The 19,971-nt window shown below is 37.8% G+C and overlaps 1 protein-coding gene across 2 annotated transcripts in view; it reads left to right on the forward strand.

Moving 5' to 3' along the window:
- LOC122790821 (disabled homolog 2-interacting protein-like) overlaps positions 1–19,971 on the forward strand; it is a 1,962,433-nt gene that overhangs the window by 1,680,669 nt on the left and 261,793 nt on the right. The gene's annotated exons all lie outside the window — the stretch shown is intronic.

The following is a 19,971-nucleotide window of genomic DNA, read 5'->3' on the forward strand; positions in this document are numbered from 1 at the left end:
CTTCGCAGGCACGCCTGGCTGAGGGATCAAAATTTATCTGACCATGTTAAAACTAGGATTTTAGATGCTCCCTTACAATCTGATGTGTTGTTTGGTTCTCCTGTTGAGGCAGTTTTAAAGAAAATGGAAGACAAGGCTAAGTCTATGCAGACTGTTAAAGATTTTTTGCAGGTTCAGCCTCCAAAGTTTAGTAGAAATTGGCCTTCTAAAGGATGGATGTATCCTTCTTATGATTCCCAGTCTAGGGGTAGATCTAGACGTGGTAGGGGCAGAGCTCAGGGCTCTTTCAGGCCTAGAACAGGGAGTTCTCCTGCACAGTCTTCAGGTGAGGGCAGGGGTCAGTCCTTTCGTAAACAGACCCAATGACCTACCTTTTCAGCTGCCAGAGCCTTCTCGTCTGGCAGCACCTTTGGGAGGAAGGTTGGCACTTTTCAAAGAAAATTGGAGTTTAATTACCCAAGACAGATGGGTATTGGATATCATACACCACGGTTACAGGTTTTATTTCCATACTTTGCCTCCTTTCAGAGGCATGCCAGACGTTCCTCCTCAACAAAGAATAGAGGCTCACAAGCAAATTTCTCTGTTACTTCAACTAGGGGCCATACAGCCGGTCCCTATGCCAGAAGTGGGCCTAGGATTTTATTCTCGCCTGTTCCTAGTACCAAAAAAGGGGAACACGTGGAGACCAATTTTGGATTTATCTATCCTCAACACTTATCTGGACATTCCCAAGTTCAAAATGTTGACGTTACAACAGCTTTTACCTCTGCTGGGCAAAGATCATTAGATGGTAACTTTGGATCTCAAGGAGGCTTACCTTCATGTTCCTATCAGACTAAGTTGCAGGAAGTATCTGCGTTTTTGAGCTGGGACTTCTCACTATCAGTTCTCTGCATTGCCCTTTGGCTTATCTACTGCCCAGAGTGTTCACGAAAGTTCTGGCTCCAGTGATAGCTTTCTTCAGGCTAAAAGGAATACAGATCTATCCTTATTTGGACGATTGCCTGATTCTGGCTCAAGGAAGGGAAGAGCTTCTTCATCATTTGGAATATGTGATAGCAGTGCTAAGATGCCTGGGGTATTCTGTGAACGAAATAAAGTCCAGTCTAGTACCCTCTCAGGACATGTGCTTTCTGGGTGTAAGACTGAATACAGCATCCCAGATGGCCTTTTGACCCCGGACAAACAAAAGAATCTTTCCCTTTACTTCCATCAACTATCTCATCAGTCCGGGCTGACTGCAAGGACAGTCCTTCAAGCCTTAGGGTTCATGGCATCTTGTATTCTGGTGCTTCCCAATGCCAAACTGCATATGAGGAAGCTGCAATGGTATCTCAAAATGTATGGACACAGCACTGCCAGGATCTGGACACTGTCATTCAAATAATACCTTGCATTCAAAAGGAATTTTTGTGGTGGGCTCAGGAATGTCACCTAAACAAGGGACTCTCTGTGACCCGGCCAGAGGCGAGTCAGATTTTAACGACAGATGCCTCAGACAAAGCTTGGGGAGCTCATCTAAATGGAAAGTGGATACAAGACAAGTGGCCTGCCAGACTACAACATCTACATATCAATCTGAAGGAGATGTTAGCAGTCCAGTTTGCATTAATAGCTTTCAAGGATTTACTTCTTCCAGGGCAGGTGTTGGTTCTAACAGACAACACAACTGTCATGTGGTACATCAACAAGCAAGGGGAACACATTCTTATCCTCTATGCAGGCAAGCAATGATTTTGTGGGAGACTGCTCTCAGTTTACAGCTCAATCTTCAGGCAAGGTTTCTGCCGGAGCACAGAACTCCTTAGCAGATGTGTTGAGCAGACGAATTATGGATCCCCACGAGTGGAAATTGGATCCTCATGTATTTCAGAAATTGACAGTGTCATGGGGAACTCCAGACATAGATCTGTTCGCTTCTCCACTAAACCATCAGCTGCCAAAGTTTTGCACGAAAAGGTTTCATCCCACAGCTTGGAAAGTGGATGCTCTTTCTTTCAATTGGAGCAATCTTCATGTGTATGCCTTTCCACCTCTGCCTCTCCTCCCAAAGGTACTTCTAAAGGTCAGACAGGACAAGCCAAGGATGATTTTAATAGCTCCAGATTGGCCTCGACAGCACTGGTACCCATTACTGAGAAGTCTGGTATGGAAGCCTCCATGGCCTTTGCCTTCGATTCCACACCTGTTGTCCCAGGAGGACAGTCATTTGCTCAATGTCAAACTTCACTCTCTTCACCTAACAGCCTGGCATATTCTGTTTTGAACCATAGAGGGTCTCAACTTTTTTTGGAGTGCAGCAAAGGATTTTGATGTTTCGGAGCCTAATTTAAGTGTGGCTCTTCAATATCTTACTGAGTTGCTGGACAAAGGTTTGTCCTTCTCTTCTATTAAGGTTCATGCTGCAGCGATTTCAGCTCACTATGACTGTGACCCACCATTGTTTTCTCATCCTTTGTTCAAGCAATTTCTTAGAGGGGCAAAGAATATAAGACCCCCACGTAGAGCTCCTACTCCTGCTTGGGATCTCAATTTTGTGTTGGAGAAACTCACTCTACAACCTTTTGAGCCTGCAGCTACTACTGAGTTGAAATATTTATCATGGAAGACTGCTTTTTTGTTGGCCATTACCTCTGCAAGAAGGGTATCTGAATTACAGGCCCTTATGGCGGTTGAGCCTTTCTTAATTTTCCATAAGGATAGGGTATCTTTACGTACTAATCCTTCCTTTATGCCTAAAGTGGTTTCTAGTGTGGCTTTAAACCAAACTATTCATTTGCCTACTTTTATGCAAATCCCCAAAATAAAGGGGAAAAGATTTTGCACACTTTAGATGTACACAGGCAGTTGCGATATTATTTGGACAGAACTAAAGGGTTCAGGCAGTCTCAGCAGTTATTTGTTTCTTTTGCTTTGAGTTCTCAGGGCAAGCCTGTGTCAAAACAAACTATTTCTAAGTGGATTGGGTTTTGCATTGCCTTCTGTTATTCCCATCATGGCAAGGAGATTCCAGCTGGGATTAGGCCTCATTCCACTAGGGCTACTGCCACTTCGACAGCTTTTTGAGGGGGGTGGCAACCAAGGATATTTTGGAGGCAGCTACTTGGAGTTCAGTGCATACTTTCTCCAGGCATTATCACCTACCACTTTACTCTAAATCCAGGGCTGGTTTTGCCACTGCTGTTTTGCAGGGCATTTTGGCAGCTCCTGCTTCCTTATAGTTTGGCCATCCTCCCTTACCTCTGCTTTGGGATTCTACCCAAGTGTAAGGACTGCAGCAATGTGAGATGAAGAACATAGTACAGTTTTGTACCTACCATAAATGTAGATGTTCAAGATCCACATTGCTGCAGTCCAATTTACCCTCGCTCCTTCCCGTCTGTAGTTAGAGGTGGTTGTGTGGGTTGGGTTGTAAATATTGTGTATATTGTATATATTGTACATATAATTAGTGCACGGGTGGTTGGTTGTTTGTTTGCTGTCTTTTGGTTTTGACCTTTATTTTTAGGGTCTTCTGACATCTGGGGCAAGAAAAGACTGAGGATATGACGTCGGTCATGCGCATTTGTACCCTGACATCCTGATGTCAGTCAAATGCGCCTTGACCGACGTCAGCCTTATACTTTGATATTCGGGCCGACCGAGGACAGCGGACTACCCAAGTGTAAGGACTGCAGCAATGTGGATCTTCGAACATCTACATTTATGGTAGGTACAAAACTGTACTTTTTAAGGAATCCCATAGTATGACTTTACTAAACTGATCATCATCATTCAAGGATAAAAACATTTCTATTTGTTCCTTAAGGTAACTCTTTAATCCTTTTAATTTCATAATATATCATGGAATTCTGTAAATAATCTGAAATTTGCTTAACTCCATTGATATATTAAAATGTAGTGTACTATGATAAGATAAAGGACAAGGAATGTTTTTAAAATAATTAACTTTATTAAGTAAATCCATGGAAGCATAAATCTTGTCAATTTGAGTTTGCATCCCATATGCATAAGAGTACCGGGTGAAAAATAATGACTTATCTCCTACTTTCATTAGCAAATCAACTAAATTATTATTACTAATCCACTTATTTAGTGCTTTAGCTGATGCTAGAATTTTAGCCCTCTTCCGCTCACTTCTATATTCCATACTAGATATCCAGTTAAAATCTCCAGCTAAAATTAAACTACCTGTCCAATGATATTGTATTGAATTTAAATGATCCTTAGGCACTCTTGCACCTATTCCATAGATCCAGTAAAAATTAGTTTATGTATAAAGTTTGCTATTATACTTAATTATTACAAATGTATATATTTCTTTAGGATCAGTAATAAATTCCGTGACCCTAGAATTACAGTAGACTTTTTCCATATTATAGCAGTTCCTGCCCTTTTTTGTAAACAAAAGCAGATAATAACACTTTATAGCCTATATTGTTTAGGTATTGTACATCTTTATCTACCAAATGGATTAAAACGATCCATACTATGTATTTGAGATAGATTTGTTTATCAGTAAATAATGTGATATCTCTAAACACCAAATTGATGTATATAAAACTCTAATGTATACCTCTAGCATTATCTTTGTTTTCAATTTTTGTTTGAATTCTTCCCTCCTACACACTTAACTACTGAAATTATTAAGTAATAAGAGCAGAAACAAATATGCTACTGTAACTGTATATATTATTAATAAAACACAATCATCCATGAATACCAAAGTTCCCAGTTTGCTTGTCTAGTAGACAAATGACTAAACTTTCTACCAACCAAAATGCAAAATTTCATCAAGAACTAGCCAAAAGTTAGAATGACTTATAAGTAATTCATATAATATCATATATAAGTTAAAAAGACTACTAACTTTATTTTGACATTTAAAACTATTTTTTTCTCATTATACCGAATAATAACCCACCTCTGTTAATCTTGAATAGTAAATAATCTGACAAATAGAGATATATATCTATTTATATAATGGTAGAATAATTATCTATTGAATATTTCCAAATTACTTGTTCATTTAAAAATTGTTATGATGAAATAATTAAATAAAAAGGTAGAAAAGAGTGAGACATGAAAAGATAGTTATCTGTAAAAATTTAAAAATGGCAAGCAATCTGGGCTTACCAAACTATTACACAATCAGAAAGCTAATGCATATATACAGTTATCATTTATACATTTATCATGCTGGAAAATACATATATTTTTATGTAACATTCTGTAAAATTTATATGAGTATTTATCCTTTTATTTTTATTTTTCTGCCATATGCAGATGTCTTTAATGTATTTCTTATGTGCAGTTTACTATTGAAATATATTATTTTCTGTCTTATTTGTCCACTGATATTCTACTTGTTTGGTGTAACCAGCATTTCTAAAATCTCCAATCAAAGAGCAATTTAATTATCAGTTCTCATGTCTCTTCAATCTAATCATTAGGTAACATTAGTAAAGATTGCAGCAGGTGTATACATTTTTTTTAATTTACTAATGCTGCTCTTCTATTAATATTACATTAAAACATTTTCTTCCCTTGTGCATTTGCATTTTATTCAAGAGATGCTTACTCTTTTTATTATTATTAATAATATAAGCAGTCTTGACTATAAATAAATTCTTGCCTGTCTAACATAAATGCATGTCTTTGGTTATTATGTACTGTTGTTCTGGTCTGAATGTTAAATCCTGACATTAATGTTTAATTGCAGCATGTGAAAATGACAATATATTGCATACAACTGCTGCCAGTCTCTTCTGCAGGTGTGTCATACCTCTCAGTTCCTCTAAACAATCTTAATTAGTGACAAATATCTAATTTGCACTTTTCCATTAACATGTACAGTTTTGGCTAATAACACACTGTAAGCTATTAACATTCAGTAAAGTGCAAGTAAACCATGTGTCAGACATAACACACTGTATATTCCAGTAACTTCTTGTGTTTCCAATCCATCACTTCCAAATAAACATTTTTAAAGTTAAAAGTTATTTAGAACAGATTTCTGACATATACATTTAATAAGAAGTTCAGTTATTTTCTCTTCATCATAGCATTCTCTTCCTGCTTTCACAAACATTAGTGCTGAACTTTGAACTCTTCTAAGATCCAGATTTTCATCAGAACAGCTCAAGAAGCAGGTGGGGAGCAAAGCAAGTATGAATCAAGTAATTTTACACAACTAAGGTGTTCTTTTAGATCTCAAGCTCATTTTATATGCTAATTGCATCATAGGTGCCCTGAAAATAATGTGTTATAAAAGAACAAACAAAATTCAGTCACTAACATTTTAACACTCCTAATTAGCATAACACTTATATCTTACATTCATTTAACCCTATGTTGCACTTACTGAGTAAAAGTTTTTATCTTGTATATGTTTGAAATTTCCAGCTCTATCATTTATAATTTAATGTCACTCTAATAAAAGGAAGATACCCTTAACATTTAGGAATACATTTATATGTTTAGTTTAAATGAAATACACTTAAGTCTTTCAGTATAAATATAGTAAAACTTAATATCTGTATTCCCTATCATACAGAATGCTTAATTCAGTTCACTGCATCTCTTGAGGGATGCACCATTTCAGTCCATTTTTCATTGTTATTGAGAATTTTATTTTTATTAACAAATGTAAATGCCTCTTCCAGTGCTTCCAATATTTTGATTCCTTTAGGAAGAAAGTTTTTAATATTTGCAAGAAACAGTAAAGTAGCTTTAATATTATTCAAGTTCTTTAACCAGTGGCAAGCAGGATTCTATTTTATTCTTTACTTTACTAGAATAGTCATTGTTAAACTGATTACATGCTCACCTATTTTAATAGGTGAATTATACCATGCTGTTTTTAATATTTGATCTTTTTCCATACTTGATATACACTTTTCTATTATTGAACATGGGGGTGAGTTTTCCTTATTTGAAGGTGTTATCAAAGATTTGTGAGCCCTTTCTATCCCACAAGTTAAAATTTCAAGTACTTTCAATATTTTAAGCAGTCAGGTTGTTAAAAAAATGTCTTATGTTGTTTCCCTTGTACTTTTCACGTATTCCATATATTCTGATATTGTTTTGTCTCAGTCAGCTCTGTAAATCATCAACTTTATCTATAAGTCAGTTATTTATTTTAAAAGGAATTTAGTTTGAGACTCACCTTTAATTATTTTGCCTTCATGGTTATTTAAAACTTCTTCTGTACTGCTAATTTGTACATTTTGTTGTTTTATAAGAGTTTCTAAATGATCTATCTTCTTTCTGCATTCTTCTTTAAGACTTTCTGTTTTAGTATCCATTTTGACAATTTTAATAATGCATCCTCCATGCTAGATATTAGTGAATGGATATTTTTTTTAACATAAGAATCCTGAGTACCATTTTTGAGTGGCTCTTGTTGTAGTCTCTTCTTCCTTAGCCCAGCAGATGAAATTCTGACAGGAAAATACAGCTTTTGAAGAACTTCAAAGTAAATATATATATATATATATATATATATATATATATATATTTATACATTTTTTTTCTCTTACATTTAGTGAATATAAATAGCTATCAAGTATGTCCAAATTCTTATTTTTTTCTTACATTTTCTGTCAGAAAAAAATTCAGTCACAGAGCTTTCACCAGTTGCTGCTGTCAGTTAGCCATTTTGGCCATGCCCCATTATGTGTTCATCAGTTTATGATTTATTTCTTATCTAATACTGTTTTAGGCTGCATCCTTTCATTTTTACTGAAACTGTCCTTTTTTTACAAAATCAGAGGACTTTTTTGCGTGCATTCTGTGCTTGGAACTGTGTTACTGAAACTGCTGTTATTTTATTTAGTGTCCGGTTCAGAATAGCATCCCCACATAAATAGACTTCAGATTGCTGTTTAGCTAAAGTATAATGGGATATATCCATTTTTACTGGGATGACCATGCAGCTAGTATTTGGTATTGTTGTGGCTAGTTTTTTTGTCCCTTGATTTGATGGACAGATACAGTCTCCCCACTCACACAGCATAACCCTTTGTGCACCTAAAATATAGAAATAAATCAAGAAATATGCCTCAGCCTATGGCTTGTAACTCTGTGTCAGCCTTAAGCATGCCATTGAACCAGTTCCTTTCTTTTGCCTCCAGATCCCATAATGTGGTGTTAGTACCACAACTGTAACACAATGCAAATGTCCTCCAGGGCTGTACCACTGTCTGATTCAGGTATAGGAGAACCAAACTTTTTAGGTGCAGGGGGTGTCAGGGTTGCAGAATCTGTTGCCAGTGCTGATATGCTCCCCTCTCCAGGGAGATTTTCACACTTCTGTAATGTATGCAAAAAAGTGATTTAGAAGACCCACTACGTTGCAGGGCAACAGTCTCTGAATTTACACCTGAGTTGGTGGCTATGTCTAGAGCCATTGTTCAGGCAGTTGAATACAGGGTGCAAACTCTGGTTATGAGCAATGCTGGTGCTCACACCCCTGTTCAGCCACCCAGGGATCTTGATTTTGAAAAGGATTTAGAATCTGACATTTTGGAACTGTCAGATTCGAATCAGTCAGCGTCCTCTGAGGTCAAACAGTTGGAGAAACCCAAACAGATGGGTTTTTTTTCCCCAAATGTTGGCTAGATTTAGGGAGGTATTCAATTGGGAGCAACCTTCAACTGCTTCCGAGGTCCGCAGGGTATATGATATTTTGGAGGATGAGGCTGCGGACTTGGCGACCTTCCTTACATTAATCCCAGCATTGGAGGATGTTTTTAAGAACAATTGCAATTCTTCTCTGTTGAATGAGTCTTTGCATAAAAAATGTTTAAAATGTCATGGTATGCTTGACCGTGCCTGGTCTCCAAGACCCCTTGTTTGCAAATCTGGCTGCTGTGGCTGCAGCAGTGTCTTCCAACAAAAAGACTATGACTGTGTTTTCATTAAAGCCAGTTAAATATCACAAGTGATAATTCAGTAAAGGTGTGTTTAAAAAAAACAAAAACAGCCACTTCATATTAAGACAGGCAAGTGGCTAGAATCTCAGGGAAAGAAGCTGGCACAATCCAGCATGGTAGATTTATTTAGCCGCAAGTGTTTGTATGGAAGTTTGTGTTGAGAGTATGTATAGTTTAAATGAGTTTGCTGCATCACTACCTTTTGAGCAAAACGTCTGTGTGAAATATATAGTGTCTAATGTTTTGCAATTATCTACACATGCATTAGAGAGTGCCTTGGGGAGGGGGGGGCGATACTGTTTCTAGAAATGCAGTGACATCTGTAGTGATAAGTTAGTATGCTTGGTTGCACAGTCAGAACTTTTATGTTAAATGTTAAAAAATGAGATTATGAATGTTCCACTTGATTCCGATTGTGTGTTTGGTACAGCAGCTAATTAGATCCTTAAACATTGGTATAATACAGGTAAACTGATGCAAGGGGTGTCTAAAATGTTCCATATTCTCAAGTTTCCTTCCATTAAGCAGGATAATTTTCAACAGCCCAGTAAGCAGAAGTCCCAGCCAACCAAAGTCAAGGGCACCAAAAGGAAATGTAAGGACAAGATCTCCATCAAACCTAATGAGAGGTTCCTGTCCCAAAAGGATTAGCCCCCCCTTCCATCCTGTGACTGTGCCGAAGCGTGGCACCCATCTCAGAAGTTAGCTCTCAACAAGGCAGCTTTGGTGTCAGTAGTTTCTGACAAATGGGTGCTCAGCATTGTTGGCAGAGGTTACAGGTGGCAGTGGAAGGGCCATCCTCCTCAATTCAAGGGGATGCTACCTCACCTGCAGGACCAGATTTTGTTATTTCCTCCTATACTCTGGCAATTGCTAAACTCAGGGGTCATAGAATGGGTCCCTCCTTTGGAAAGGATGAATGGTGTCTGTTCCCGAATTTTCCTGATTCCCAAAAAGATCTGTTGTGGAGACCAGTGTTGGACCTTTCCTTTCTGAATACTTCTATCAAGGTCCCCAGGTTCAGCATGGTAACCCAGTGCTTCCTCTTTTGTTGAACCGCTGCTTTATGGTGACCCTGGACCTGAAGGATGCATATCACCATATCCCCATTGCTAATCACTTCAGGAAATAGCTGAGATTTGTTGTTTCTGGTTCACACCATACTCTGCATTTCATTCTGGGCTATCGACTGTACCTCAAGGGTTTACCAAATGCCTTGCTCCGGTAGTGACTCCCTGCTAGACTCTTAGTATTCACATCTTTTCTTACTTGGCCAACTAGCTGAACTGTATCCAGGTGTTTGGAATCACAAGAGAAGGTCTCGACCTTACTGCCCTACCTCAGTTTCAATTTGAGCCTTTGGAAGTCAGCCTGACACCCTCACAAAAGATTTGCCTTCCTGGGATGCTTAATCGACTCTAAAAAAAAAAAAAAAAAGAATGATCTTTCTTCCCAAAGACAAGGTCCTGTCATACCAGATGGTGCTTCAGGAATCCTCCAGGAGGAACTTCACCCCAGCAGGAGAATTCCTAAAGGTTCTAGGACTTATAGCATCCATGGTTCTCATGATACAACTGACCCTTTTCCCACATGAGGAACATTTAATGGTATGTCTAGAATTGTTGGACCAAGCACCTACATTTCCTGGAATTTCAGTTACTGGTGCTGGCCTTCATCAGATGAGAGTTTCAGTGGTGGAGAGCACAGTTCATTATCAATCCAGGACTTCCCTTTTTCACTCCTGTTCCAATGCAAGCAGTCCAGACATATGTTTCTGACTTCACTTGGGGAGCAGTGTTAGTGGGAGTGCAAATGCAGACCACTTAGGGGCCCAAGGGCACATGATAGCACATTAGTATCAAAGAAATTTTAGCAGTGATCCAAAACTTGAAATGTATTCATCACTTGTGGAATCTGGCTCCTCTTCTGTTGGTTACAGACAACACTACAGTGATGTGGTACTTCAGCAAAGAAGGGGGTACAGGGTCATACCCACTGGGACCTGGTTTTACAGCATTCTCTGACCCTTTAGGCATCATACATTCCATCAGAGCAAAACATTATGGCAGATAGACTAAGCAGATCCTGGGCAGATCCACATGAGTAGCCGCTTAAGTCAGTGTTCCAGGTTGTAGTCCAGATGTGGGGACCACCTCAAATAGATCTATTTCCTTTCAAAAAAGGCAGCTGGAGAAATTGTTTTCCAGACATCCTACCAAGCCATGCTTGGAAGACAGACAAATTTTTATTCCTTTGGATGGGAATGTTCCTGTGTGCGTTTCTACCCTTTTCAGTGATTCACAAATTACTTCTGAAGGTTCAAAAAGAAATTTTAAAAATCATTGTAGTGGCACTATTGGCCCAGACAGTCTTGGTTCTACCTTCTAGTGGTATTGGCCAAGGGCAATTGTCACAGACTTCCTCACACTCTGGATTTGCTCACACAGTCTGAGGGTCAACTTGTGCACACAGTTTGGAGCATCTACAATGAATAGCCTGGATGATTCAATCTTAACTCCATTTAGGCACTAGTTTCATGAGTATGTGCAGGCAGTCGTAAAGGTGGCCAGAAAACCTGCAACTAAAAATCTTATGTTTACAAATGGATCAAGTTTTTTAAGTGGTATCTAAATGTGAACAGAGGGTTCCTTGAGGTTAACATCCCTCTTGTCTTGAAATATTTGTGTGAGCTACTTCAGGGTGGCATATTGTATGCATTCATTAAGGTGATTTTAGCAGCTATATCTGCTTATCTGCTGGTGGAGCTCCTTCTTCTCCTCCTCTTTTGTTAAAACATTTCAAGAAAGGAGTATTGTATATGAGACCCCCTTCACAAACAGACTCCCTTCTTCATGGGATCTTAACTATATTCTCATAAAGTTGACCTTACCAGCTTTTGAACCTGCTGCTCAGGATAATCTGAAGTTCTTAACACTGAAACCTGTTTTCGTTATTGCTCTGACATCTGCAAGCCAAGTCTCTGAGCTGCATGCTCTCATGGTAGGGCAACCTTATCTGATTTTCCACAGGGGTAGGTTTGTGTTACTCACAAACCTCTCTTTTGTGCTGAAAGTGGTCTCAGAATTCACCCACAATCAGTCTGTCAACCTCCCTGCATTTTTCCCAGAGCCTAAGAATAAGGGAGAGAGGGTACTTCATACCTTGGATGTGCATAGACAGCTCAGGTACTACCTTGACCGAACAAAAACCTATAGAAAGGTCAAAAGGCTTTTTATTTCATACACAGGGGCAAAGAAGGGGCATCCTGTCTCTAAGCAAACTGTTGTACATTGGTTGTCCTCTGGTATTGTTTTTTGTTAATCCCACCATGGCACATTCCACTTGGAACTTTTCCTCTTCATTGGCTTATTGGAAAGGAGTGGACTCTAGAAGTATTCTAGAGGCAGCAACTTGGTCCACTCTCCATATCGTTATGAAGTAGTACAAGCTGGTCGCCTTTTCTAAATCTGGAGCAGGCTTTGCTAGGACTGTTCTCCCAGGGGTACTAGATCGTTGCCCTCCCATCTTCCAGGTTGGCTAAGCTTTGGGAATCTACCCATATACCAGTAAGTCAGTCTGTTTGTTGAATATGATACAGTTGCGTAAGTCCTACATACCTGTAACTGTACTTGTTCATAGAACATATTGTCTTACTGGCAGTATCCACCAGCCATCCCCCTTTTTGGATGGACATAGTGGAGTTGCCACTGAGTTATGTTTAGTGGCTTTTTTGTGGTGTGTGTGTGTGTGTGTGTGTGTGTGTGTGTGTGTGTGTGTGTGTGTGTGTGTGTGTGTGTGTGTGTGTGTGTGTGTGTGTGTGTGTGGTTTTGGTTTGGAAGAACAGGTGTTTGCATGCTTGTGTTTTCATCCTCTCTGCTTTCTGGACACTAGAAAACTGAAAGGATCCTGTCAGTGGGTCTAAAAGTCAGTTCTTGTGCACTCAGGTGATTGGTCCATCAGTCTCTCAGACTGGTAAGGGAGGAACGCTGAGCTTTGCTAGACTGCCAGAGATAGGGTAGTAGGGCACGACTACCTATATTCCAGTAAGGCAGTGTATTCTATATACAGCTACTATTACAGGTAAGTTCATAGGTTCATAGATTAGTACTAGGCTAACTGCCCTTGCAAGCCATTTTAAGCCTAGCCACTTATCCCTTGTGAGACTCAAACCCTGCACCTCGTGTGTGTAAGGCAAACACCTTAACCATTAGGCCACCCTCCCAAGTCCCAGTAAGACTTAAAGCAACTGTTCTTTTTTCTGAGATGTTTAAGCAGTCTTAATTTTTGTATAGTTTCTCCTTATTCTTTCCTTTTCTGTAAAACAGAAAGTATTGTCAGATATTAGCAAAAAAAAAAAAAAGAAGATAGTCTAAACTGATGGTTACCTGATAACAGTTCTGCCAGAGAAAGACCCACAGATAGCAATTCTATATCTTTGTATGCAGGAATAGAAAAAAAGAACATGAATATTTCAGAATTGTAACATTTTCTAATAAGATTCATTACTGTTTGGACTATGCATGTCATGCTTTCATTGCTTTGAGGATAATTAGGCTTCAAGGTAATGTGTGGACACCCATTGAGTCATGTGGTACAGAACTCCTTGATTATAAACTGAGGACCATTAACTAGTTTCTCTTTATTAAAAATTCCATATCTAGTAAAGATAGATTTGAATATTTAACTGTATAACATCCGCAAGTTTTGTGCTATAATCTAGATAAAACAAACAATATGCATCTTTGTACTGAAACTAGTTATTTTTTACATTTATGCAAGGTAAACATGATATTATGGGGCATCAGCTCCTCTTTTTGATTTTCAAACACATAACAGACTTCACATTCTGCACCTCTATGCTGATCAAACATGTTATGCTAAGATCAGAAGTCCTTTCTTTATGATTGTCCATGCCTAAGTGAGATTTATCGAATTTCCTATTCAGCTGCAACAAGTCATGTTAAGTAATATATCTGTAAACTTTAAATACTTTGCCTTGATTACAAGAAAGCTCATCTTGATAAGGAGGAAACCATGAGTGATTAGATAAACTAATCTCAAAACTTGCATGTAATAATTAAAAAAAACACTTTAAATTGCAGAACCAACTGACAGTGTTCTGATGAAGTTTCAGTAAAATAGGAAATGAGATCCCTTAATATGCAAGTAAATTCAGTTCAGCAATTTGTTGAAGTTTTTTTGTTTTGTTTAAGTAATGATTGAATGTAATGACAGCATTATTTGACTATCCTGTCATAATGAAGTCACACAGCAGCTGTAATTCAGTCTTTTCTTGTACATGTGTTAGACTCTTCTAGTGTCCCAGCAGACATGGATAATTAAACAAAATAATTCATACAACTTTCAGATCTTTCTTTAATACATTTTCCTTACATTCATGGTGATGTGCTGCATTTAGGGTATGAAATATGCTTTAATTCGCCAGGTGTATATTGATTTTACAGACTATGTTTTTACAAAGACAGAAACATCCTTTGAAGTCTTGTGGTATCTTCTACAAACGTTTTATGAGTTTGCTATGAGGTCATGTATGTTGCAATTTCATAATAACTGTTTTACTATAGATGTCTACAAGGAACTTTTGATAACCAGAAACCATAACTATTTTCGTTTTTTCTACTTGTGCATAGTGTGTTTGCTTCACAGTGCTTACCCCTACTCCAAGAGCTTGTTGGCTGCCATTTTCCTGTAAACTTTTATGCTGTGACACATTTTAGAATTTGAGTGCAGATAGCATATTCACAAAATGCTTAAGTACTGCATAACCTTTTTCTTGCTCCTTTTCACAAGTTCATGCAATGTCATGCTCTGAGTAATGATGTTACATCTGACAAGTTAAGGTTGAACCTGAAAAGATATTTCAACATACTTAAACTTAAAATGCTTTATCATAACTCTTTTGCATATCTGCAGTTATTCTGCCTTAGGCAATGTCATGTTTAAGGCTTTCTGATGTCAGTACATGTCTTACATTCTTGAGAAGTTATGCATCTCTGATACTTACTTTTGTTCTGATCTAAGTCTCACTGCCTTAATCTTTGTAGCAGTTATACCAGAAGTAAGCCATGTTCCCATTGTGTAGCACCAACACTAAAAGATCATAGGTTATATTGATTGCACCATTTAACCTTTCAGTCATTTCAGGTACATCCATGTGGAACACCTCTGGAGCCGAAGAGACTTCAACCAGTAACCTTACAAACTGCATATGCCTAGGGATGTATCAGATATACATGCTACAAAACTAACTTCATCCAACTTAATTTGCTAGAACCTTTGATTAGCATCAAGAATAGAAAAAAAATAGCATTAAACATTGCCACAGCAACATCCTCAGTTGTCTGAAGCAATTGTATTAATTTTTATCTATTTGTTTAAGTCTTAAGTGTCTGTACACATTCTTGGTTTGTTAGTTTGTTGTCTGCCACAATGCTCTTTACCCATTTGATCACTTCTGTTTGTTTAACTATGACTTCCTTAAGTGATGTGTGATTCAGTTGTTTTTCACTTCTAGACTGGTAAACAACTGGAACTCTTCACAGAACATGAATCACTAGCATTGTCTCAGGAGAATATTAATGTAATATTCTCCATGTAAACTACTCAAGCTTTGAAATAAATCAGATTACTTCTGTGAAATGTCATCAGCACTTCACAGTGTACATTCAGCACTTTGAGGATTATGCTTCTGAATGTTTAGTGATATAAGTTATTTTAGACATCTTCTAATTATATCAGCACTACTACTTTTAACTTAGTGGTAGTGACGTGTCACTGTGTGTTTATATCTGACATAATGTTCTTTATGTCTCATGCAACAGTGAAAGAATTCTGTTCATTAAGGATATTCTGCAGTGTTGCATAAACATCTAAGGTGTCTTTAGTACTGAACTTTACAACAGCAGTAAATGAGTTCTTACTTTGCAACTTCATTATTATTTTTTTTTTACAAGAAACATTTTTATTAAATTATGTGTGACATTGACATTCTAAAGATCCCAGTTTCAGTTGTTTTATCTCTGATACTGTCTTTGTTGCTTCTAGTAAAGTTGGTTTAGACTTTGATTTCCATTTTCAAGTAATTGCTTTTTTAGCAGCCATCATAATTAGACTCATGAAGGCATTACTTTGTCTAGGCAATTCCAACTCTGTATCATATCTCAAAAAATAATTTCCCTAGTCACTCCAATTTGCTCACCCAAATCTCCAATAGAGCAGTCTGCAGGGAATCTTTAAAGTCAGCCAACTGATTGCATTCCCAGAAAATATGTTTGCAGTTACCTCTTTCTTCCTCATCACATCTCCAACATTTGCCGTCTACCTGAGGAAAAATTCTTTGGAGCCTGCTTGGGGTATAAAAATATCTATGTAAACACTTCCAGACAAAGATCCTAAAGCTTCTAGATTTCATTTTATATTTGGGAGACATACATACATATATCCCCCTGTTGTTTCTTTGTGAATTGCTTATCCAATCTCACTTCCCAGTTCTTCCTAACCTCCTCTTATTGATTCTTATAGTTATCATACAACATTTTATATGCTCTAATAATTATTTCTTTCTTAACAGCAACTTCTGTTCTAGATTCTACTAAGAACTCTACCAGTTCTGGTCTTTCATTTAGGACCCCCTTATTTCTTTCTCTTTGCCTGTACTCTGATATCAGTCCTTGATATGGAAGGTAATCTCTAACCTGCAGACCAAATAATCTCTTGGCATCTTCCTATTCTGTTACATTTTCCTCTCTAGTTATGTGCAGCCAATTAAATAAAAATGCAAGCACAGCCTTCTGTCTCAATGATAATGAATTGCACCAGCACGACACCAAAATTAAAAGACCAAAAATTTAATCCAATGGTACACACAAATGCAGTTAAGCGCTTTCATCCACTAGGGACTTCCTCAGAACACAGATTAAAAACTGCTGCTCCATTAAATACATTTGAAAAAACGTCACATGTCAATCCATCATGCTTACATTAAAGTGCTAGTGCCTAAAATACTGAAAACAATAAAATCCTTCCATTAGTATTAAAACTGTGTACAATACAATACATTGACACTTAAAATTAATATACAAAGATGTCAAACAGATAAACAAATGAACACTTATTTACGATTATCTAAAATCGGTTTTATGGAGACATGTTCGTTAATACCAGGATACGTGGAGGCATTTAGTTTGACTTGCCACCTTACCTCTTTATCACTCACCATTTTTTTAATGTCTCCACCCCTTACATTAGGTCTAACCAACTCTAAAATTCCAAAAGTGAAGTTGGAACACTCCTTACTAAGTTTTAAGTGTTTCCATAAAGCATTGTTCTCGTCCTGTTTCCTGATGCTGTATTGATGATCGTAAATCCTGTTACGTAAGCATCTGGAAGTTTTCCCTACATAGAAACAGGAACAATGAGTACAAACAGCTAAATATATCAAGTTTGTAGACCTACAATTCCCCTTTTGGAAATGAATTTTTGTTTTGTTAAAATTCTGTAAGGTTAGCTCCTGCACTGCCGTTATGTGTTGGCACTGTGAGCAAGTGCCACATTTAGTTGTGCCCCTCCTGTTGTCCACCTTAGTCTGTTTCTTCTCCAATAAAAACCTCAAATTCAACCCATTCCTATGTACAAAATGGGGCTCACTCCCCACTATGTCCCAAATTCTTTTATCTGCTTTAAGTACCTTCCAATTTTTCTGAATAATATTTTTTATATGTTTACTATGGGGTCCATATTGTATACTATAAGCTTTCCCATATCTATTCACTGTGTCATTGCCATTACCATGAGTGTGCGTGTGTGGTACATCAATAGTATCATCAATAGTACGACCACATCCCAAAAGGGGTTTAAACCTAATGCCCCATTGTTGCCAAACATAAGTCCTAAGATCATTAATCATACCAACTGGGTATCCCCTTTCTTGGAAAAATGAACCTATTTTCCTTAGTTCCATTTCCAAATCCCTTATGTCAGAGGTCATCCTTGCTGCTCGAATAAACTGCCCTTTTACTATGTTTCTTTTCTGGGCCCAAGGATGACTGCTATTGTAATGAAGATAGGAATTGCTGAAAGTGGGTTTTCTGAAAATGTTCGACTTAAATTTACCATCATCAAGTGTAATCAATACATCAAGATAGGAAATGCTTTTTTTATCCATATTGATAGTAAATTTTAAGTACTCACTGCAAGAGTTAATATGACTAAAAAAGTCATCTAACTCAACCTTACTCCCCTTCCACACAAGAAAGATGTCGTCTAAAAAACGGTAATAGCAACCTATATGGTCCATCCACTTAGAACCAAGGATGTGTTCCTTTTCCCAGTTGAATAAGACAAGGTTGGCATATATTGGGGCACAAGCTGCCCCCATCGCTACCCCTTTGGATTGTCTGTAGTACTTCCCCTCATAATAAATATAATTATGGGTTAATACTGCTTCCATGAAATCCATAATTAGTAGTGTCCTGTCCCATGTCACTTGACCAAGCTCCTGTATACTCTCCTGGAACCTTTTCATCCCTTCATCATGGGGTATACTTGAAAATAGGTCGACCACATCAATAGTGACCAACCATTCAGCTCCCTGAGATATGTGTGGTACCAACCTACTTAAAAAATCCCAGGAATCTAAGACTAAGTGGTTAATATTTCGTAGGCTTGTTTTTAACCACTTGTCGATAACTTTTCCAAAAGGGAATGTTTTGGAAAAGCTCCCTGATATTATTGGTCTGAATGGCGGGTCAACCAGGTCCTTGTGGACCTTAGGTATACCCACTATGGTACCTATAATAGGATGTTCCACTTGTAAGTATCGACACAAGTCAGAATCGATACTCCCTTCCAATGTAAGGTCGCTCAACAGGGAGTCCACTTTTCTGTATCCTCTATTCACTTCGTTTAATGAGGATACCTCATAGTTCCCTGAATCCAATAGTATACTTTTCATCTTATTGGTATAATCTTGAGAGCGGTATAGAACCACCCCACCCCCCTTGTCCGGTTTCATGATCCGGATGTTGGTATTCCCTTGCAACCTTTTTAACACTGTAAATTCCTCCTTTGTAACATTATATTCTAGATTGTTATTGAAAGGCCCATTACATTTGGTATACCTATATATATCGCCAACCACAAGTTTTTCAAAGGTGTCCAAGAGAATATTAAGGGGGGGAGTGTAAGAACTTTTTATTGGAAATTCTTTATCATTAACAAAATTCGACCCCTCAAACTTTACACTTAGGTTGAGTTTCCTGATGTATTTTTTCACATCCAGAATGTTTTCAACTGTATTCAACCTACCGTGTGGGATGTATTTCATCCCCTTTGACAACAAGGTAAAATGTTCCTTTGTGATTACCTCGTCGGTATAATTGTAAATGTTGAAGTTGTCAAAAGAACTAGTCACATCGTTTATCCTAATAATCTCCCTTTTCATACCATTCTCAAACTTAGGAGGGGCAAATGAATTGTGACTCCCTACCTTGTCGCCCTCCCTCCTAAAAACTCTCCCTTTGCAGCCTGGTAACATCTCACATTGTCGTCCCAATCCTGATCTCCCCATAAAAAATCGTTATCAATGGGTTTTTTCCTGTAATTATTGTGTGGATACACCGAGTTTGTATCATCCCTTCCCCCATAGGTGTGTCTATGTTGATCCGAGGCCTGCATCCTTTTGCTTTGGAATTTATTGTTATTATTGTATGTATTACTGTCCCTTTTGTCCCATCTGTAGGCCTCACCCTTCTTGTACTGCTCTAAATCTCTTTTAATTTTTTTACATTTTCGTTCATATTGTTTCGTCATCACCCCTGACACCCAATTGTATTGGGACTCGTATAACGTCTCAAATTCATTAAACAATAAATCAGTGGTAATACAATTATTTAATTCCTCTAACTCTCCTAAGAGTTTACAAATCCTGCTGTCATTGGATTCTATAATAAAACGCATGAATGAAAAACCAAAGCCATGGAACAGTTTATTGCATTCCCTTATGTTGTTTTCA

The sequence above is a fragment of the Protopterus annectens genome, chromosome 16.part0 (assembly GCF_019279795.1).
Source record: "Protopterus annectens isolate FY-2018-M chromosome 16.part0, PAN1.0, whole genome shotgun sequence".
In the NCBI taxonomy this organism is placed as follows: domain Eukaryota; kingdom Metazoa; phylum Chordata; order Ceratodontiformes; family Protopteridae; genus Protopterus; species Protopterus annectens.